The sequence below is a fragment of the Oncorhynchus nerka genome, unplaced genomic scaffold (genome assembly GCF_034236695.1).
Source record: "Oncorhynchus nerka isolate Pitt River unplaced genomic scaffold, Oner_Uvic_2.0 unplaced_scaffold_1996, whole genome shotgun sequence".
Lineage (NCBI taxonomy): Eukaryota > Metazoa > Chordata > Actinopteri > Salmoniformes > Salmonidae > Oncorhynchus > Oncorhynchus nerka.
Window position 1 is genome coordinate 19218 of NW_027039327.1, and position 23539 is coordinate 42756.

General features: G+C 46.7%; 1 long non-coding RNA gene across 1 annotated transcript; it reads right to left on the reverse strand.

Moving 5' to 3' along the window:
• Window positions 1-2247: 2247 nt before the first annotated feature.
• On the reverse strand, window positions 2248-23251 carry LOC135567491 (uncharacterized). The gene is made up of 4 exons (XR_010462371.1): window positions 23108-23251; window positions 9643-9824; window positions 5225-5248; window positions 2248-2281 (listed from the first exon to the last, which is right to left on the reverse strand). It is a non-coding gene; the product is annotated as an uncharacterized LOC135567491 (long non-coding RNA).
• Window positions 23252-23539: the final 288 nt, after the last annotated feature.

Genomic DNA, 23539 nt, shown 5'->3' on the forward strand with positions numbered 1-23539 from the left:
AGACATCCCTGCCAAGGAGCCTGGAGGGAGGGGGGAAGGAGAGAGAGAGAGAGAGAGAGATCAGCTAACAAGACATCCCTGCCAAGGAGCCTGGAGGGAGGGGGAAGGAGAGAGAGAGAGAGAGAGATCAGCTAACAAGACATCCCTGCCAAGGAGCCTGGAGGGAGGGGGGAAGGAGAGAGAGAGAGAGAGAGAGAGAGAGAGATCAGCTAACAATACATCCCTGCCAAGGAGCCTGGAGGGAGGGGGGAAGGAGAGAGAGAGAGAGAGAGAGAGATCAGCTAACAAGACATCCCTGCCAAGGAGCCTGGAGGGAGGGAGGAAGGAGAGAGAGAGATCAGCTAACAAGACATCCCTGCCAAGGAGCCTGGAGGGAGGGAGGAAGGAGAGAGAGAGAGATCAGCTAACAAGACATCCCTGCCAAGGAGCCTGGAGGGAGGAGGGAAGGAGAGAGAGAGAGAGATCAGCTAACAAGACATCCCTGCCAAGGAGCCTGGAGGGAGGGGGGAAGGAGAGAGAGAGAGAGAGAGAGATCAGCTAACAAGACATCCCTGCCAAGGAGCCTGGAGGGAGGGGGGGAAGGAGAGAGAGAGAGAGAGAGAGATCAGCTAACAAGACATCCCTGCCAAGGAGCCTGGAGGGAGGGGGGAAGGAGAGAGAGAGATCAGCTAACAAGACATCCCTGCCAAGGAGCCTGGAGGGAGGGGGAAGGAGAGAGAGAGAGAGAGATCAGCTAACAAGACATCCCTGCCAAGGAGCCTGGAGGGAGGGGGGAAGGAGAGAGAGAGAGAGATCAGCTAACAAGACATCCCTGCCAAGGAGCCTGGAGGGAGGGAGGAAGAAGAGAGAGAGAGAGAGAGATCAGCTAACAAGACATCCCTGCCAAGGAGCCTGGAGGGAGGGGGGAAGGAGAGAGAGAGAGAGAGAGAGATCAGCTAACAAGACATCCCTGCCAAGGAGCCTGGAGGGAGGGGGGAAGGAGAGAGAGAGAGAGATCAGCTAACAAGACATCCCTGCCAAGGAGCCTGGAGGGAGGGAGGGAAGGAGAGAGAGAGATCAGCTAACAAGACATCCCTGCCAAGGAGCCTGGAGGGAGGGGGGAAGGAGAAAGAGAAAGATCATTATGCATTCTATTCCTATGGCAATAAAAGGAATCTGCAATCTGCTGAATATGTGGATATCAGCAGACACACACACACACACGCAAAGCTATCCTTAGCTGTTCTCTATGTGCGTCAGTTTGATGTCAGCGATAGCCCCTTCGTGACCCCCCCCCCCCCCCCCCCTGTTAGCTACATGCTGATGATGAATGAGGAAGTGTGCGTGTTCTCGGATCACAGCTGTATAGATCACTACGAAGAACTGAAGCCCCCCCCTGTTAGCTACATGCTGATGATGAATGAGGAAGTGTGCGTGTTCTCGGATCACAGCTGTATAGAATATACTATATATATATATATATACTACGAAGAACTGAACCCCCCCCCCATCATCAACACTTTTATTGACCAAATAAAAAATGGTTCCTTGTGAGCTGATGATACATGATACGCTTCACTGGCAAAAAAATAACCTTATTTTTTAGCCTGGTGCTCAGGCTACAGTACCTAAATTATTATGAAATTATAAGTGAAATGCACAGGACTTCTGTACACTGTGTAAAACAGGTATTATAAAGTATTTTTTTCTGAGAGAGAGAGAGAGAGAGATAGAGACAGAGAGAGCGAGAGAGAAAGAGAGCGAGAGAGAGAGAGCGAGAGCGAGAGAAAGAGAGTGAGAGAGAGAGAGAGAGAGCGAGAGAGAGAGAAAGAGAGCGAGAGAGAGAGAGAGAGAGAGCGAGAGAGCGAGAGAGAGAGAGCGAGAGCGAGAGAGAGAGAGAGAGACAGAGAGAGAGAGAGAGAGAGAGAGAGAGAGAGAGACAGAGAACCTGTATGTATTGGTTGCCCTTGAAACCAAAATATTAATTCAAATATTCATGCTTCCTCTTCCCAATACTTTTCTGTCAGTGAAGATGCTGAGGTATATAAATACTGAAAGAGATGTGTTTGGTTTCTCTTTAAACTATAGACCTAGATGGATCCATCCCTCCCTGACTATGGAAACCACGATGCTGAGACGCTGAGGTATATATAGGAAGATTGGTTCATCTTTAAACTATAGACTATGTTAATAATTTATATTTTCTCTGCTCTGTATGTCAGGAGTGTATTGCAGGTATAAGGACAGATAAATTAACAACAAGACTTACCTCTTCTCGTATTCTCTTCACTGTCTCTCCTTTCTGTGGAGGGAAAAAAGACACACAAACACAACGTTTTAGTCGGCCATTTTGTTGAAAGACCCAGTGTTCTCTCTTGTAGTGTCTATTATAAAATACATTTCATCTCATTGATACTAAAAACTTGTATAAATAAAAAGTCAATCAAATTAAAAAGCGTTGTCTTTTACCGTGTCTTTCCAACTTGTTATTACTAAATGATATTGACTTGGTTATTATGGAGAAATCAGCCCAGCACGGCTAGCTCAGCACGGCTAGCTCAGCACGGCTAGCCCAGCACGGCTAGCCCAGCACGGCTAGCCCAGCACGGCTAGCTCAGCACGGTTAGTTGGCTACACAGGAGTAACATGGCTTGGTGCCTTAATGAGTCCATGCAGTTCCTGGTGAGGGACCATAGATTGGTGTGACGGAAGAACCAATAGCCCCTGAATAACTTAAACAGAGGGAGGGAGGGAGGGAGGGGGAGGGAGGGAGGGAGAGGGAGGGAAGGAGGGAGAGGGAGAGAGTGAGAGAGAGGGAGAGAGCGAGAGAGAGAGAGATGGAGGGAGGGAGAGAGAGAGAGAGAGAGAGAGAGAGAGAGAGAGAGAGAGAGGTGGACAGTATGGAGAACTGTCTGCCATCCTCTAAAAGGTGCAATCTGTGATATTTTGTCACGACCTGATCCGTTCCACCTGTCTTTGTGATTGTCTCCACCCCCCTCCAGGTGTCGCCCATCTTCCACTGGGTATTTATACCTGTGTTCTCTGTTTGTCCGTTGCCTGTTTGTCATGACAAGTCAAGTCAAGCAGCGTGTTTTCAGTGCTCCTGCTTTTTCCATATCTCTGTTTTTGCTAGTCCTCCCGGTTTTGACTATTGCCTGCCCTGACACTGAACCCTCCTGCCTGACCAATCAGCCTGCCCTGACCTCGAGCCTGTCTGCCACTCTGTACCTCCTGGACTCTGACCAGGTTTATGATCTTTTTGCCTGTCCACGAGCTGTCTCTAGCCTGCCCCTTGGATTATAATAAATATCAGAGACTCGAACCACCTGCCTCCCGTGTCTGCATCTGGGTCTCAACCCTCTAGCATTATTGATTTAGGCCTAAAAATGTTGTGGTTGGGGAGTAACAGATTACATTTAGAAAGTAACCTACCAAACCCTGGTAGGGGTAGAGGTACAGTGTACTCTATATCCATCCACTCTGAGCACCTGATTGCTTTAGATAGTCTGACTGCTCCTGACTGCTCTAGATGGAATAGGACTGCTCCTGACTGCTTTAGATGGAATAGGACTGCTCCTAACTGCTTTAGATGGAATAGGACTGCTCCTGACTGCTTTAGATGGAACAGGACTGCTCCTGACTGCTTTAGATGGAACAGGACTGCTCCTGACTGCTTTAGATGGAACAGGACTGCTCCTGACTGCTTTAGATGGAATAGGACTGCTTTTGACTGCTCTAGATGGAATAGGACTGCTCCTGACTGCTTTAGATGGAATAGGACTGCTCCTGACTGCTTTTGATGGAATAGGACTGCTCCTAACTGCTCTAGATGGAACAGGACTGCTCCTGACTGCTTTATATGGAATAGGACTGCTCCTGACTGCTCTAGATGGAACAGGACTGCTCCTGACTGCTTTAGATGGAATAGGACTGCTCCTGACTGCTTTAGATGGAATAGGACTGCTCCTGACTGCTTTTGATGGTCTGACTACTCCTGACTGTTTTAGATGGAATAGGACTGCTCCTGACTGCTCTAGATGGAACAGGACTGCTCCTGACTGCTCTAGATGGAACAGGACTGCTCCTGACTGCTCTAGATGGAATAGGACTGCTCCTGACTGCTTTTGATGGTCTGACTACTCCTGACTGCTTTAGATGGAATAGGACTGCTCCTGACTGCTTTAGATGGAACAGGACTGCTCCTGACTGCTCTAGATGGAACAGGACTGCTCCCGACTGCTTTAGATGGAATAGGACTGCTCCTGACTGCTCTAGATGGAACAGGACTGCTCCTGACTGCTTTAGATGGAATAGGACTGCTCCTGACTGCTTTAGATGGAATAGGACTGCTCCTGACTGCTTTTGATGGTCTGACTACTCCTGACTGCTTTAGATGGAATAGGACTGCTCCTGACTGCTCTAGATGGAACAGGACTGCTCCTGACTGCTCTAGATGGAACAGGACTGCTCCCGACTGCTTTAGATGGAATAGGACTTATCCTGACTGCTCTAGATGGAACAGGACTGCTCCTGACTGCTTTAGATGGAATAGGACTGCTCCTAACTGCTCTAGATGGAACAGGACTGCTCCTGACTACTCTACATGGAATAGGACTGCTCCTGACTACTCTACATGGAATAGGACTGCTTTTGACTGCCCTAGATGAAAGAAATAGAGACCGATATGGGGAGAGAGAGAGAGAGAGAGAGAGAGAGAGAGAGAGAGAGAGAGAGAGAGGGAGAGAGAGAGACAGACATACAGACAGACAGACAGACAGACAGACAGACAGACAGACAGACAGACAGACAGACAGACAGACAGAGAGAGAGAGAGAGAGAGAGAGAGAGAGAGAGAGAGAGAGAGAGAGAGAGAGGGGGAGAGGAGAGAGCCAGAGAGAGAGAGAGACAGAGAGAGAGATAGAGAGAAATGGGGAGAGAGAGAGAGAGAGACAGAGAGAGAGAGAGAGAGAGAGAGAGAGAGAGAGAGACAGAGAGAAAGAGAGAGACAGAGAGAGAGAGACAGACAGAGAGACAGAGAGAGAGACAGAGAGAGAGAGAGAGACAGAGAGAGAGAGAGAGACAGAGAGAGAGAGAGAGAGACAGAGAGAGAGACAGAGAGAGAGAGAGACAGAGAGACAGAGAGAGAGAGACAGAGAGAGAGAGAGAGAGAGAGAGAGAGAGACAGAGAGAGAGAGACAGAGAGAGAGAGAGACAGCGACAGAGAGAGAGAGAGATTGCTTCTCACCTTTCCAATGATGCTGCCGACTTCCTGCAAAAGGAAACAAAAGTAAATGTCACCACATTGATTTAATCCTGTCCCAGGACACTGTATGTCTGTCTGGTGTCATCTGACTGATGTCATCTGTCTGTCTGTTGTTCTGTCTGTTATTTGCCTGTCTGAGGATTGTACCAGGTTGTGTGTGTGTGTGTGTGTGTGTGTGTGTGTGTGTGTGTGTGTGTGTGTGTGTGTGTGTGTGTGTGTGTGTGTGTGTGTGTGTGTGTGTGTGTGTGTGTGCTTGTGTGTGTGTGCACATGTTTGTGTTTGTGTGTGTGACGTACCTTTTCTGTGCATGAGAAGCAATAGTGTGACGGTATGGTGTTCTGTATTAACAGAACTAGACTATTGATGATTTGAAAGAGCTTGCGCTCTGTTCCTTGCCTCAGTCTGCACATACTGCTCTCTCATCAAGTGATCATATTCAATTCTCCATTTAATCTAGTCTTTACTAATATGTAACATTTGTTCAGAATTAGAATGGGCCATTATTAAATAGTCAGGAATAGGGGCAGGGGGTAAAGACATGTCATTCTTATGCTCTGAATAACGAATGGAGACCACTTATCAGGTAGGCTACTCTGGGTAATGGAGACCACTTATCAGGTAGGCTACTCTGGTTAATGGAGACCACTTGTCAGGTAGGCTACTCTGGGTAATGGAGACCACTTATCAGGTAGGCTACTCTGGTTAATGGAGACCACTTATCAGGTAGGCTACTTATCAGGTAGGCTACTCTGGTTAATGGAGACCACTTGTCAGGTAGGCTACTCTGGTTAATGGAGACCACTTATCAGGTAGGCTACTCTGGTTAATGGAGACCACTTGTCAGGTAGGATACTTGTTAGGTAGGCTACTCTGGTTAATGGAGGCCACTTATCAGGTAAGCTACTCTGGTTAATGGAGGCCACTTATCAGGTAGGCTACTCTGGTTAATGGAGACCACTTATCAGGTAGGCTACTCTGGTTAATGGAGACCACTTATCAGGTAGGCTACTTATCAGGTAGGCTACTCTGGTTAATGGAGGCCACTTATCAGGTAGGCTACTCTGGTTAATGGAGGCCACTTATCAGGTAGGCTACTCTGGTTAATGGAGACCACTTATCAGGTAGGCTACTCTGGTTAATGGTACCACTTATCAGGTAGGCTACTCTGGTTAATGGAGACCACTTATCAGGTAGGCTACTCTGGTTAATGGAGACCACTTATCAGGTAGGCTACTCTGTTTAATGGAGACGACTTGTCAGGTAGGCTACTCTGTCAGGTAGGCTACTCTGGTTAATGGAGACCACTTATCAGGTAGGCTACTCTGGTTAATGGAGACCACTTATCAGGTAGGCTACTCTGGTTAATGGAGACCACTTATCAGGTAGGCTACTCTGGTTAATGGAGACCACTTATCAGGTAGGCTACTCTGGTTAATGGTACCACTTATCAGGTAGGCTACTCTGGTTAATGGAGACCACTTATCAGGTAGGCTACTCTGGTTAATGGAGACCACTTATCAGGTAGGCTACTCTGGTTAATGGAGACCACTTATCAGGTAGGCTACTCTGGTTAATGGAGACCACTTATCAGGTAGACTACTCTGGTTAATGGAGACCACTTATCAGGTAGGCTACTCTGGTTAATGGAGACCACTTATCAGGTAGGCTACTCTGGTTAATGGAGACCACTTATCAGGTAGGCTACTCTGGTTAATGGAGACCACTTATCAGGTAGGCTACTCTGGTTAATGGAGACCACTTATCAGGTAGGCTACTCTGGTTAATGGAGACCACTTATCAGGTAGGCTACTCTGGTTAATGGAGACCACTTATCAGGTAGGCTACTCTGGTTAATGGAGACCACTTATCAGGTAGGCTACTCTGGTTAATGGAGACCACTTATCAGGTAGGCTACTCTGGTTAATGGAGACCACTTGTCAGGTAGGCTACTCTGGTTAATGGAGACGACTTGTCAGGTAGGCTACTCTGGTTAATGGAGACCACTTATCAGGTAGGCTACTCTGTCAGGTAGGCTACTCTGGTTAATGGAGACCACTTATCAGGTAGGCTACTCTGTCAGGTAGGCTACTCTGGTTAATGGAGACCACTTATCAGGTAGGCTACTCTGTCAGGTAGGCTACTCTGGTTAATGGAGACGACTTATCAGGTAGGCTACTCTGGTTAATGGAGGCCACTTATCGGGTTGGCTACTCTGTCAGGTAGGCTACTCTGGTTAATGGAGACTACTTATCAGGTAGGCTACTCTGGTTAATGGAGACCACTTATCAGGTAGGCTACTCTGGGTAATGGAGACTACTTATCAGGTAGGCTACTCTGGTTAATGGAGGCCACTTTTCAGGTAGGCTAATTATCAGGGAGGCTACTCTGGTTAATGGAGACCACTTATCAGGTAGGCTACTCTGGTTCATGGAGACCACTTATCAGGTAGGCTACTCTGGTTAATGGAGACCACTTGTCAGTTAGGCTACTCTGCGTAATGGAGACTACTTATCAGGTAGGCTACTCTGGTTAATGGAGGCCACTTTTCAGGTAGGCTAATTATCAGGTAGGCTACTCTGGTTAATGGAGACCACTTATCAGGTAGGCTACTCTGGTTCATGGAGACCACTTATCAGGTAGGCTACTCTGGTTAATGGAGACCACTTGTCAGTTAGGCTACTCTGCGTAATGGAGACTACTTGTCAGGTAGGCTACTCTGGTTAATGGAGGCCACTTATCAGGTAGGCTATTCTGGTTAATAGAGACCACATGACAGGTAGGCTACTCTGGTTAATGGAGACCACTTATCATGTAGGCTACTCTGGTTAATGGAGGCCACTTGTCAGGTAGGCTACTCTGGTTAATGGAGACCACTTATCAGGTAGGCTACTCTGGTTAATGGAAACCACTTATCAGGTAGGCTAGTGGTTAGAGCGGCAGGTAGCCTAGTGGTTAGAGAGGCAGGTAGCCTAGTGGTTAGAGAGGCAGGTAGCCTAGTGGTTAGAGCGGCAGGTAGCCTAGTGGTTAGAGAGGCAGGTAGCCTAGTGGTTAGAGAGGCAGGTAGCCTAGTGGTTACAGAGGCAGGTAGCCTAGTGGTTAGTGTAGAGGCGGCAGGTAGCCTACTGGTTAGAGTGTAGAGGTGGCAGGTAGCCTAGTGGTTAGAGTGTAGAGGCGGCAGGTATCCTAGTGGTTAGAGCGGCAGGTAGCCTAGTGGTTAGAGGAGGCAGGTAGTCTAGTGGTTAGAGGAGGCAGGTAGTCTAGTGGTTAGAGGAGGCATGTAGCCTAGTGGTTAGAGCGGCAGGTGGCCTAGTGGTTAGAGAGGCAGGTAGTCTAGTGGTTAGAGCGGCAGGTAGCCTAGTGGTTAGAGAGGCAGGTAGCCTAGTGGTTAGAGGAGGCAGGTAGCGTAGTGGTTAGAGAGGCAGGTAGCGTAGTGGTTAGAGGAGTCAGGTAGCCTAGTGGTTAGAGGAGGCAGGTAGTCTAGTGGTTAGAGAGGCAGGTAGCCTAGTGGTTAGAGCGGCAGGTAGCCTAGCAGTTAGAGAGGCAGGTAGCCTAGCGGTTAGAGAGGCAGGTAGCCTAGCGGTTAGAGGAGGCAGGTAGCCTAGCGGTTACAGAGGCAGGTAGCCTAGCAGTTAGAGGAGGCTGGTAGCCTAGCGGTTAGAGCGGCAGGTATCCCAGTGGTTAGAGCATTGGGCCAGTAACCGAAAGGTTGCTGGATCGAATCCCTGAGCTGACAAGATTAAAAAAACTGCTGTTCTGTCCCTAAAGAAGATGTTTTAAATGTGTTGTTTTTCTGCCGTGGCTATGTATTGTATAAGGGGCATAATCATTATTTTAAACTCAGTTGTTTTGAATTAATTTCAGATGTTTTGAATGAATCATCACCTTACAAAGCAGCTGTCCATTTCGTTGTGTTTGGCTTTGAAACAACATCCACAACATCCACGTTTTCTGGCTTGGACTCATATATAAGGACTATACATACACTCTAATATGCTTAAGATCTTAGAAAGCAGCTGTCCATTTCGTTGTGTTTGGCTTTGAAAACAACATCCACAACAACCACGTTTTTCCCCACTCAGTTTCAACCTGTTATTGAACCTCTTGCTTCACATGTATCGATCACAGTGAGGTGAGTTTTAAAAGCACTGATACTGTTATGATGATAAGTGTTTTGATGTGATTTTCCATCTCATTTGCATTGATGTCAGAGAGGTTAGAGGGACAATAGAGCCCTGAGTACCAGGCCATTAGCGACCCGATGATCGTTAGTGAGTTGTCCAGAGTGCATAAATGGAGATTACCATGACTCAACGGTCAAGTAGCATTTCACTGCGGTCGTGTCTCATGACTGCTGGTGTGGCAGTAATACGGTCACCGCAACAGCCCAATGTGAGACCTACCTTTCCGTGCATGAGGAGCCGTAGCGTGAGGGTGACGTTCATGCCCCCCTCTTCAAAGTCCTGCTCACAGTTCATGTTGATGTTGGAATGAGACACAGGTAGACGCATGGAAGATGCTCTACAGACAGACAGACAGACAGACTCTCAGGGTGAAGGTGGGTTCTCTCTCTCCTCACAGCTCTCTGTAGGGACACACAGGAAGGATAAAACATTGATATTATTGATTATATTCATTATTGATTATTAAAATGAATGACAGAGGGGGTCTCTCCTCACAGCTCTCTGTAGGGAAGGATAAAACATTGATATCATTGATTAATGGTAATTTATTGTTACGACAAGGCATCCCAGCGAACTGAACAACTAGATGATTTATACGGATTTATATCACCCGTATACATAGAAATGCAACCAGCCACTTGAAGATGTACAGCCATTCAATGTACGTCTGCGACAAGCTTTAACATACTGTCACATCTGTTTCACCTGTCTTTGTGCTCGTCTCCACCCCCCTCCAGGTGTGGCCCATCTGCCTCATTATCCCCTGGGTATTTATACCTGTGTTCTCTGTTTGTCTGTTGCCAGTTCGTTTTGTTTCGTGAAGTCTACCAGCGGTTTTCCCCTTGCTCCTGTCTTTGTCTAGTTCCTGTTTTCCCGGTTTTGAACATTTCTGCCTGCCCTGACCCTGCCTGCCGTTCTGTACCTTGTGACACCACCTTGGATTACTGACCTCTGCCTACCCTGATCCTGCATGTCGTTTTTTACCTTACGGACTCTGTTCTGGATTAATGACCTCTGCCTGCCCTTGACCTGTCACATGTCTGCCCCCCTGTTTTTGTAATAAACGTTTGTTACTTTGAAACGGTCTGCATCTGGGTCTCCTGAGCTGTGACACAGAGAGAGAAACAGACCATTACATTGTTGTGAGTTGAGTCTTAATCTAACAACGGGAACGATGGGTATCTTCTCAAACTCCTTTGCATAACGACAGGAACGACAGGTATCTTCTCAAACTCCTCTGCATAACGACAGGAACGACAGGTATCTTCTCAAACTCCTCTGCATAACAACAGGAACGACGGGTATCTTCTAAAACTCCTCTGCATAACGACAGGAATGACGGGTATCTTCTAAAACTCCTCTGCATAACGACAGGAACGACAAACACCATGGTTGAAGTGCCTTATGCCTTTCTAACAGCAAGGTAATTGTAGGTTTCATGAACAAGCTCCTTTTTGTTTCAGAGACAGGACCGACAACTAGGTAGGAGGCATTATACTAGGTAGGAAGTAGGAGGCGTGTGACACCATGATAAACAGAGATACCCTGATCCAGTGGCTTGTGAAAGTATTCATCCCTCTTGGCATTTTTCCTATTTTGTTGCCTTGCAACCTGGAATTAAAATATATTTTTGGGGGGAGTTTGTATCATTTAATTTACATAACATGCCTACCACTTTGAAGATACTAAATATTTTTTATTCAGAATCAAACAAGAAATAATACTTAAAAACTGAAAACTTGAGCGTGCCTAACTATTCACCCCCACAAAGTCAATACTTTGCAGATACATCTTTTGCAGCCATGACAGCTGCTTGTCTCATAGGGTATGTCTCTATAAGCTTAGCACATCTAAGCAAATTAGGCTATTAGGCACATTAGGCTACTCTGGTTGTATAATGCTGATTTGGGTGCTGTAATGTCTATGTGTCTATAATACTGATTTGGGTGCTGTCATGTCTATGTGTCTATAATGCTGATTTGGGTGCTGTAATGTCTATGTGTCTATAATACTGATTTAGGTGCTGTCATGTCTATGTGTCTATAATACTGATTTGCTGCTGTTTCCATGGTCATGTGACCTTTACTCAGCATTCCACGTAACAATCTACATACAGCACGTGTATATACGTCAAGGCTGTGCAGCAACGAAAAGGTCCGACCGAGCCTGTGAACATGGATTTAAGGAGCCAGAAGCGAACACAACAAATCAGCGCTGTGATTAAAACATGACTTGGGGGGGAAAAGCTGTCAAAAAACTCAAGTGGGAATTAAGTTGATCGTCTGGCCGGGACAAGTGGCTGATAGATACCATCCTACAGACATCACACAGATACCATCCTACAGACATCACACAGTTACCATCCTACAGACAGACATCACACAGTTACCATCCTACAGACATCACACAGTTACCATCCTACAGACATCACACAGATACCATCCTACAGACAACACACAGATACCATCCTACAGATATCACACAGATACCATCCTACAGACAGACATCACACAGATACCATCCTACAGACAGACATCACACAGATACCATCCTACAGACAACACACAGATACCATCCTACAGACAGACATCACACAGATACCATCCTACAGACAGACATCACACAGATACCATCCTACAGACATCAAAACAGTTACCATCCTACAGACATCACACAGATACCATCCAACAGACAGACATCACACAGATACCATCCTACAGACAGACAACACACAGATACCATCCTACAGACAGACAACACACAGATACCATCCTACAGACATCACATAGATACCATCCTACAGACAGACATCACACAGATACCATCCTACAGACAGACAACACACAGATACCATCCTACAGACAGACATCACACAGTTACCATCCTACAGACAGACATCACACAGATACCATCCTACAGACATCACACAGATACCATCCTACAGACAGACATCACACAGATACCATCCTACAGACAACACACAGATACCATCCTACAGACAGACATCACACAGATACCATCCTACAGACAGACATCACACAGATACCATCCTACAGACATCACACAGATACCATCCTACAGACAGACAACACACAGATACCATCCTACAGACAGACATCACACAGATACCATCCTACAGACAGACAACACACAGATACCATCCTACAGACATACATCACACAGATACCATCCTACAGACAGACAACACACAGATACCATCCTACAGACATCACACAGATACCATCCTACAGACAGACATCACATAGATACCATCCTACAGACAGACATCACATAGATACCATCCTACATACATCACACAGTTACCATCCTACAGACATCACACAGATACCATCCTACAGACATCACACAGATACCATCCTACAGACATCACACAGATACCATCCTACAGACAGACAACACACAGATACCATCCTACAGACAGACATCACACAGATACCATCCTACAGACATTACACAGATACCATCCTACAGACAGACATCACATAGATACCATCCTACAGACATCACACAGTTACCATCCTACAGACATCACACAGATACCATCCTACAGACATCGCACAGTTACCATCCTACAGACATCACACAGATACTTAGAACATCCTGCAGATAGAGTGTGTGTGTGTGTGCGTGTGTGTGTGTGTGTGCGCGTGTGTGTGCGTGGGTGTCTAAGAAAGTAATTAACGTGTCAGTTGTCATGCCTGAGGAACTGCAGGTGTGGGAGAAGGGAGAGTGTGTGTGCACAGGATAACAGAGACATGCTGCTGCTTAGACACACAGAAACACACGCACACACACACACGCAGTTCACACAGTTCTGCTTGAAAGTAGGTCACAAATGCAACGCTAGCTGGCACAAAGTCCTGGTCACGTGGTGTGAATCTGTAAAATATTCTGTTTGGGATGTTGTTTCTGGGGGGTTTCATCAGAAAGACTATGCAGCATGTAAAGAGCATGTTAGGAGCATGTTAGGAGCATGTAAAGAGCATGTAAAGAGCATGTAAAGAGCATGTTAGGAGCATGTTAGGAGCATGTAAAGAGCATGTTAGGAGCATGTAAAGAGCATGTTAGGAGCATGTAAAGAGCATGTAAAGAGCATGTAAAGAGCATGTTAGGAGCATGTAAAGAGCATATTAGGAGAATGTAAAGAGCATGTAAAGAGCATGTTAGGAGCATGTAAAGAGCATATTAGGAGCATGTAAAGAGCATGTTAGGAGCATGTAAAGAGCATGTTAGGAGCATGTAAAGAGCATGTTAGGAGCATGTTAGGAGCATGTTAGGAGCATGTAAAGAGCATGTTAGGAGCATGTTAGGAGCATGTTAGGAGCATGTAGGAGCATGTTAGGAGCATGTAAAGAGCATGTTAGGAGCATGTAGGAGCATGTTAGGAGCATGTAAAGAGCATGTTAGGAGCATGTAAAGAGCATGTTAGGAGCATGTAGGAGCATGTTAGGAGCATTGGGGTGGCAGTGTAGCCTAGTGGTTAGAGCGTTGGACTAGTAACCGAAAGGTTGCAAATTCAAATCCCCGAGCTGACAATGTACAAATCTGTCGTTCTGCCCCTGAACAGGTAGTTAACCCACTGTTCCTAGGCCGTCATTGAAAATAAGAATGTGTTCTTCACTGACTTGCCTAGTTAAATAAAGTTAAAATAAAAAAATAAAAAATGTAAAGAGCATGTTAGGAGCATGTTAGGAGCGTGTTAGGAGCATGTTAGGAGCATGTTCAGAGAATTTTAGGCGCATTTTCAGAGCATGTGAAGAGCATGATAGAAGCATGTTGGGAGCCTGTTAGGAGCATGTTAGGAGCCTGTTAGGAGCATGTTAGGAGCATGTTAGGAGCATGTTAGGTGCATGTTAGGAGCATGTTAGGAGCGTCTAATTTTACAGCAAGAGTACAGTAGGAGTCTGATTAGATTTACAAGCCATCTCAATCCCAGTCCATCTCAGTCCATCCCAGGCCATCTCAGGCCATCTCAATTCATCCCAGTCCATCTCAGTCCATCTTAGGCCATCTCAGTCCATCCCAGGCCATCCCAGGCCATCTCAATTCATCCCAGTCCATCTCAATTCATCCCAGTCCATCTCAGTCCATCCCAGTCCATCTCAATTCATCCCAGTCCATCTCAGGCCATCTCAATTCATCCCAGTCCCATCTCAATTCATCCCAGTCCATCTCATGCCATCTCAGTCTATCCCAGTCCATCTCAATTCACCCCAGTCCATCTCAATTCATCCCAGTCCATCTCAGGCCATCTCAATTCATACCAGGCCATCTCAATTCATGCCAGGCCATCTCAGGCTATCTCAATTAATCACAGTCCATCTCAATTCATCCCAGTCCATCTCAATTCATGCCAGGCCATCTCAATTCATCCCAGTCCATCTCAATTCATCCCCGTCCATCTCAAATCATCCCAGTCCATCTCAATTCATCCCAGTCCATCTCAATTCACCCCAGTCCATCTCAATTCATGCCAGGCCATCTCAATTCATCCCAGTCCATCTCAATTCATCCCAGTCCATCTCACTTCATCCCAGTCCATCTCAATTCATCCCAGTCCATCTCAATTCATCCCAGTCCATCTCAAATCATCCCAGTCCATCTCAATTCATCCCAGTCCATCTCAGTCCATCTCAATTCATCCCAGTCCATCTCAAATCACCCCAGTCCATCTCAATTCATCCCAGTCCATCCCAGTCCATCTCAAATCATCCCAGTCCATCTCAATTCATCCCAGTCCATCTCAATTCATTCCAGTCCATCTCAATTCATCCCAGTCCATCTCAATTCATCTCATCGATGAGAACGCCTCTTTGCTCGTCACCTGTCCCCCGGTACTCCGCCCCAACACTCCCCCTGTCTTATCCCCCCCAACACTCTCCCTGTCTTATTGCCCCCCAACACTCTCCCTGTCTTATCCCCCCCAACACTCTCCCTGTCTTATCCCCCCCCCAACACTCTCCCTGTCTTATCCCCCCCAATCTTCTCCCTGTCTTATCGCCCCCCCTGTCTTAACACTCTCCCTGTCTTATCCCCCAACACTCTCCCTGTCTTATCCCCCCCAACACTCTCCCTGTCTTATCCCCCCAACACTCTCCCTGTCTTATCCCCCCCAACACTCTCCCTGTCTTATCCCCCCCAACACTCTCCCTGTCTTATCCCCCAACACTCTCCCTGTCTTATCCCCCCAACACTCTCCCTGTCTTATCCCCCCAACACTCTCCCTGTCTTATCCCCCCCAACACTCTCCCTGTCTTATCCGCCCCAACACTCTCCCTGTCTTATCGCCCCCAACACTCTCCCTGTCTTATCGCCCCCAACACTCTCCCTGTCTTATCCCCCCCCAACACTCTCCCTGTCTTATCGCCCCCCAACACTATCCCTGTCTTATCGCCCCCAACCTTCTCCCTGTCTTATCGCCCCCAACACTCTCCCTGTCTTATCGCCCCCAACACTCTCCCTGTCTTATCGCCCCCCAACACTCTCCCTGTCTTATCGCCCCCAACACTCTCCCTGTCTTATCGCCCCCAACACTCTCCCTGTCTTATCGCCCCCAACACTCTCCCTGTCTTATCGCCCCCAACACTCCCCTGTCTTATCCCCCAACACTCTCCCTGTCTTATCGCCCCCAACCTTCTCCCTGTCTTATCCCCCACCAACACTCTCCCTGTCTTATCACCCCCCAACCTTTCCCTGTCTTATCGCCCCCAACACTCTCCCTGTCTTATCGCCCCCAACACTCTCCCTGTCTTATCGCCCCCAACACTCTCCCTGTCTTATCGCCCCCCAACACTCTCCCTGTCTTATCGCCCCCAACCTTCTCCCTGTCTTATCCCCCCCAACCTTCTCCTTGTTTGCCCCCTTCCCTCTCACTGATTAAACATTCTCCCTAATGAAGAACAATTGGCCCAGACTAAATTAACACGTCCTCCTATAGTTACAGGTCAAGTAGAGCATTTGCTCCTGTCAGGCTGTGTGTCTGTTTGTGTTTGTGTGTGTGTATGTGTGTGTGTGTGTGTGTGTGGGTGTGTATGTGTGTGTGTGTGTTTGTTTGTGTGCGCGCGCGCGTGTGTGTGTATGTGTGTGTGTGCGTCTGTGTGTGCTCTGCTTATTTGTGTTTATGTGTGCTATAGTGTGTGTGCGTGTGTGTGTGTATGGTAGCTGTCATAAATGAGAGCAATTCAGCCACAGAATACTACTCACTCACTCACTCACTCACTCACTCACTCACTCACTCACTCCCACTCCCTCCCTCACGCTCACCTCTCTGTCAACCTAACCTGTGTGTTTGTCAAACCGTCTCTCTGCCTGTAGTGTGGCTCAGTTGGTAGAGCACTTGCAACGCCAGGGTTGTGCATTTGATTCCCGCATGGGACCAGTACGAAAATATGAGAATATATTACACTTACTATTGTAAAGTCACTCTGGATAAGAGTGACTGCTTAGTGACTCAAACATCAACCTGTCTATCACTACAGAATCTCTATAATATAGTGTATATATTCATGTAATATAGTGGGGAATTTCCCCTCATGTTGAAAACAAAAAATGCCATTGTCCTTTGTCCATCAGACAAAACCACAGTTGTACTGGGTAACAGAGGAGAGGGGGATGGGGTTGACGTGCCCCTAATCCACACTAGCACATATATCTACTACACAGAGAGAGTCCTTCTCCTGACGAGTCCTCCTGACCACTAATTAACAGCCTGTTAACACCATTTTATGAAGGGTAGACTAACAACACGGCCCCGGAAGGAATTGTCTCCTTTGCCCTTTGTGTCTGAGTATCAGCATGCACACTGAACCTTTCCTCCCTGGACTCTCGCCATCCCACGCCCGTCGCCATCCCACGCCCGTCGCCATCCGGCCCAGCGGCTCTATTTGCATAAAGCTGTGTTGTTTTCCATTTGTCCCTGAAGTGTGCACGGCTCACGTATCACGCATGGCCGCCCCGGCCTGCCAGTCAAGGCCACACAACTCTAACGTGACAGGCTAGAAGAATCCTCTGCACGCTCCACAGCGAGTCAGCCAGTCAGTTAGCGAATCAGTCAGCCAGACAGTCAGTTAGTGAATCAGTCAGCCAGACAGTCAGTTAGTGAATCAGTCAGCCAGCCAGTCAGTTAGTGAATCAGTCAGCCAGCCAGTCAGTTAGTGAATCAGTCAGCCAGTCAGTTAGTGAATTGGTCAGCCAGTTAGTGAATTGGCCAGCCAGTTAGTGAATCGGTCAGCCAGTTAGTGAATCGGTCAGCCAGTTAGTGAATTGGCCAGCCAGTTAGTGAATCGGTCAGCCAGTTAGTGAATCGGTCAGTCAGTTAGTGAATCGGTCAGCCAGTTAGTGAATCGGTCAGCCAGTTAGTGAATCGGTCAGCCAGTTAGTGAATCGGTCAGTCAGTTAGTGAATCGGTCAGCCAGTTAGTGAATCGGTCAGCCAGCCAGTCAGCTTACCAGTGGTTCCCAACTGGTGGTCCGTGATTTTACATTACTTTTCACAATGCAAAATCCTTATAATAATAATAACAGGTATTTAATTTGCTACAGTCACTGATATATACTGAACAAAAATACGAACGCAACATGCAACAATTTCAACGATTTTACTGAGTGACAGTTCATATAAGAACATTTGTGAATTGAAATAAATTCATTAGGTCCAAATAATTTTGGGAGGGCTTCGGCCAACCCACTTGGGAGCAAGGCCCAGCTAATCAGAATGAGTTTTTCCCCACAAAAGGGCTTTATTACAGACAGAAATACTCCTCAGTTTCATCAGCTGTCTGGGGAGCTGGTCTCAGACGATCCAGCAGGTGAAGAAGCCGGATGTGGAGGTCCTGGGCTGGCATTGTTATACGTGGTCTATGGTTGTGAGGCCGGTTGGACATACTGCCAATTTCTCTAAAATGTTGTTGGAGGCGGCTTATGGTAGATAAATTAGTATTCAATTCTCTGGCAACAGCTCTGGTGGAGATTCCTGCAGTCAGCATGCCAATTACACGCTCCATCAGAACTTGAGACATCAGTGACACTGTGTTGTGTGACAAAACTGCACCTTTTAGAGTGGCCTTTTATTGCCCCCAGCACAAGGTGCACCTGTGTAATGACTATGCTGTTTAATCAGCTTCTTGATTTGCCACACCTGTCAGGTGGGTGGATTATCTTGGCAAAGGAGAAATGTTCACTAACATATTTACGCACCAGATTTTTAGAGAAATAAGCTTTTTGTGCATATGAAACATGTCTGGGATTTTGTGTTTCAGCTCATGAGAACATGGAACACTTTACATGTTGTGTTTATATTTCTGCTCAGTGTAAATTTACCACCAGAATATTTTATGTAAAGAAATTATACGACCCTGCAGCGGTGGTCCTCAAGAGCTTTTGACTGTGATTTGGTGGTTTGGTGGTTTGGTGATTTGGTAGTTTGGTAATTTGGTGATTTGGTGGTTTGGTGATTTGGTGGTTTGGTGGTTTGGTGATTTGGTAGTTTGGTAATTTGGTGATTTGGTAGTTTGGTAATTTGGTGATTTGGTGGTTTGGTGATTTGGTAGTTTGGTAATTTGGTGATTTGGTAGTTTGGTAATTTGGTGATTTGGTGGTTTGGTAGTTTGATTTGGTGATTTGGTAGTTTGGTAGTTTGGTGGTTTGGTAGTTTGGTAGTTTGGTAGTTTGGTGGTTTGGTAGTTTGGTAGTTTGGTGGTTTGGTAGTTTGGTAGTTTGGTAGTTTGGTGTTTCCTGGAACAGAAAAGGTTGGGAAGCGCTGCTGTATAACATTTGCTGGACTGGCCCGGTTGATGGGGGAGGGGTTACAGTCACATAGTTGTGATGTTAATGGGAAGTGATCGAGATGTTTGACGAGGCGATGTGTTTACTCCGTGTTGTTCTTTAGGGCAGATGGGGGTGTAGTGTGTCCTGAGCCAGAGCCTGTGTGTTTATCCCTAAGGGTATTTATGTGTGTGTCCTAATTCTGTGTGACTGTTGGTGTGTGTAGTGTGTAGTGTGTGTGTGTCTGTGTGTGTGTGTGTGTCTGTGTGTCTGTGTGTGTGTGTGTGTGTCCTCCAGAGAGCAGCAGATCAGAATTCTAAGGGATTATTTGCAGCCTCGGCTCAGACTGCGTCATACGGAGAAATAAATGAAGCTTTCAGATGGAACGCTACTAGGATGAGTTAACATGGCCTCTTTAGCCCTCCACACACACATACGCATGCACACACGCACGCAAGCGCACGCACGCACGCACACACACACACACACACACACACACACACACACACACACACACGCAAATCTAATTGTATTCGTCACGTGTGTTAGAAGCTGTCTCGGAGCCTGTTGGTTCGAGACCTGACGCATCGATACCGCTTGCTAGACAATAACAGGGTGGCAGTCCGTGGCTCGGGAGAGTCCTTGACGATCTTCCAGGCCTTCCTCAGACACCGCCTGGTGTAGATGTCCTAAAGGGCAGGGCTGTACTGGGCTGTTCACACAATCCTTGCAGTTGTGGGTGGTGCAGTTTCGGAACCAAAATAATGATAACTAGGCTCTATACACAGGGTACCAGTACTGAGTAATGATAACTAGGTTATATACACAGGGTACCAGTACTGAGTCAATGATAACTAGGCTCTATACACAGGGTACCAGTACTGAGTAATGATAACTAGGCTCTATACACAGGGTAGCAGTACTGAGTAATGATAACTAGGCTCTATACACAGAGTACCAGTACTGAGTAATGATAACTAGGCTCTATACACAGGGTACCAGTACTGAGTAATGATAACTAGGCTCTATACACAGGGTACCAGTACTGAGTAATGATAACTAGGTTATATACACAGGGTACCAGTACTGAGTAATGATAACTAGGCTCTATACACAGGGTACCAGTACTGAGTAATGATAACTAGGCTCTATACACAGGGTACCAGTACTGAGTAATGATAACTAGGCTCTATACACAGAGTACCAGTACTGAGTAATGATAACTAGGCTCTATACACAGGGTACCAGTACTGAGTAATGATAACTAGGCTCTATACACAGGGTACCAGTACTGAGTAATGATAACTAGGTTATATACACAGGGTACCAGTACTGAGTAATGATAACTAGGCTCTATACACAGGGTACCAGTACTGAGTAATGATAACTAGGCTCTATACACAGGGTACCAGTACTGAGTAATGATAACTAGGCTCTATACACAGGGTACCAGTACTGAGTAATGATAACTAGGCTCTATACACAGGGTACCAGTACTGAGTAATGATAACTAGGCTCTATACACAGGGTACCAGTACTGAGTAATGATAACTAGGCTCTATACACAGGGTACCAGTACTGAGTAATGATAACTAGGCTCTATACACAGGGTACCAGTACTGAGTCAATGAGTAATGATAACTAGGCTCTATACACAGGGTACCAGTACTGAGTAATGATAACTAGGCTCTATCCACAGGGTACCAGTACTGAGTCAATGATAACTAGGTTATATACACAGGGTACCAGTACTGAGTAATGATAACTAGGCTTTATACAAAGGGTACCAGTACTGAGTAATGACAACTAGGATCTATACACAGGGTACCAGTACTGAGTCAATGATAACTAGGCTCTATACACAGGGTTACCAGAACGGATGCGCAGGGGTACGCGGTAGTTGAGGTAGATATTTACATACAACTAGGCATGAAGTGACTAGGAAACTGGATTAGCGAATAGACCAGGCGGTGCAAGATGCTCTCGACGGTGCAGCTGTATAACACAGGACCCACAAGTTGAGGGTCATCACGGTGGAGATGTTGCTGCCTACCCTCACCTCCTGAGGGGTTGTTGGCTCATGAAGGAAGTCCGGGATCCAGAGGGAGGTTTTCAGTCCCAGGGGCCTTGAACTCAATTACGAGCTTAGAGGGAATTATGGTGTTGAAAGCTGAGCTGTGGTCGATGAACTGCATTCTCAAGAGGTATTCCTCTTGACAGGAAATGGATAGGGGCAGTGTGCAGTGTGATGGCGATTGCGTCATCCGTGGATCTATTGGGGCGGTGTGCAAACTGCAGTCGGTCCAGTTTGTCAGGTAGTTGGAACTGATGTGGTCCTTGACTAGTCTCTCAAAGCACTTCATGATGACAGAGGGGAGTGCGATAGTCATTTAGACACACACGCGCGCGCACGCACACACACACACGCACACACACACACACACACACACACACACACACACACACACACACACACACACACACACACACACACACACACACACAGACACATACACAGACATACACACACACACACACACACACACACACACACACACACACACACACACACACATACATTAGTTGGAATGATGTCCTCCAGGGGCAGAGCTGTACCACTAGGAGCTGTCATGAATCAGTCATGCATGAGGTCTGCACTCTACAGTGTGTGTGTGTGTGTGTGTGTGTGTGTGTGTGTGTGTGTGTGTGTGTGTGTGTGTGTGTGTGTGTGTGTGTGTGTGTGTGTGTGTGTGTGTGTGTGTGTGTGTGTGTGTGTGTGTGTGTGTGTGTGTGTGTGTGTGTGTGTGTGTGTGTGTGTGTGTGTGTGTGTGTGTGTGTGTGTGTGTGTGTGTGTGTATGTGTGTGTGTGTGTGTCTGTGTGTGTCAGGGGGATGGATCCTGGTAGACAACCACTAATGGTCAACAGGCACCAAGGCACTGGGCTGCTTTTCATTCCCAGGCCCTTTCCTATAAACGCAAGGGGGGGAGAGGGAGCCGTTAGTCCTGGCCTGTTTCTCAGTTCAGGAGGATGTGTCCTTCCCTCTGCACTCGTTCACTCCCCCCTAATGACCCAGACACCTGAGCTGTGTCTCAGTCCAGGAAGATATGTCCTTCCTTCCCTAGGCCCTTGTTCGCTGAGTTGTCAAAATCATGCATCAAATGTACATTATCCCAGGGGCGTAGGCAAACACAATGTAAGTAACTTCATTTCCGTTCCCCTAACTGCCCTGAATGTTATACTGTTAGCACTGAGGTGGTTTGCCTTAGTAGGAAGTCCACTGTGTGCTGCTCACCCTGCACTATCAGCTCCAGTATAAATAACATGAGCATGTCTACTTCTGATAAGCTTCCCAGTAAAGTGCTAAAAATAGCCCACATTAACATACAGTACCAGTTAAAAGAGTCAAAGGATGGCTACTTTGAGGAATCTAAAATCTAAAATTACACATTTTTTTTGGTTAATACATGATTCTACAGTATATATGTTATTTCATCGTTTTGATGTCTTCACTATTATTCTACAATGTATGAAAATAGAAAAACATAGAGAGAGAGAGAGAGATGGAGAGAGAGAGAGACAGAGGGAGAGAGAGACAGAGAGAGAAACAGAGAGAGACAGAGAGAGAGAGAGAGAGAGAGATGGAGAGAGAGAGAGACAGAGGGAGAGAGAGACAGAGAGAGAAACAGAGAGAGACAGAGAGAGAGAGGGGGGAGGTTGAGCTGTTGAGATGGGCACATGTCTGAGTAAGGTTGACACTGGCCTCTATTTAAAGAGATGAGCTGTACAGAGGGATAAAGAAAGATAAAAGAGAGAGAGGGAGAGAGAGAGAAAGCTGCATGTAGGGCTCCAATGTGTATGATCTATCTGACCATGCTCTGGGCCTCTCCTCCCTTCCCCTCACCTCCTCTTCTGTCCACCCCTCCTCTCTCCTTTCCTCTCCACCTCCTGTCCTCTCTCTGAAGGCAGAGTTGATGATCACAGTAATTAGGAGGATGGTAATGTCAGAAGTAATGCCAGGATGCTGGCACACAGCACATAACTTTTGTTACCCCACTGTATTAGAGAGAGAGAGAGGGCGTTGCTAAGTGTATAGCAGTCACACTGATCTCTGAGTCAACAGAGTTATTCAAATACAGTTGAAGTCGGAAGTTAACATACACTTAGGTTGGAGTCATTAAAACTAGTTTACATACACTTAGGTTGGAGTCATTAAAACTAGTTTTTCAACCACTCCACAAATTCCTTGAAAACAAACTATAATTTTGGCAAGTCGGTTAGGAGATCTACTTTGTGTATGACACAAGTCATTTTTCCAACAATTGTTTACACACAG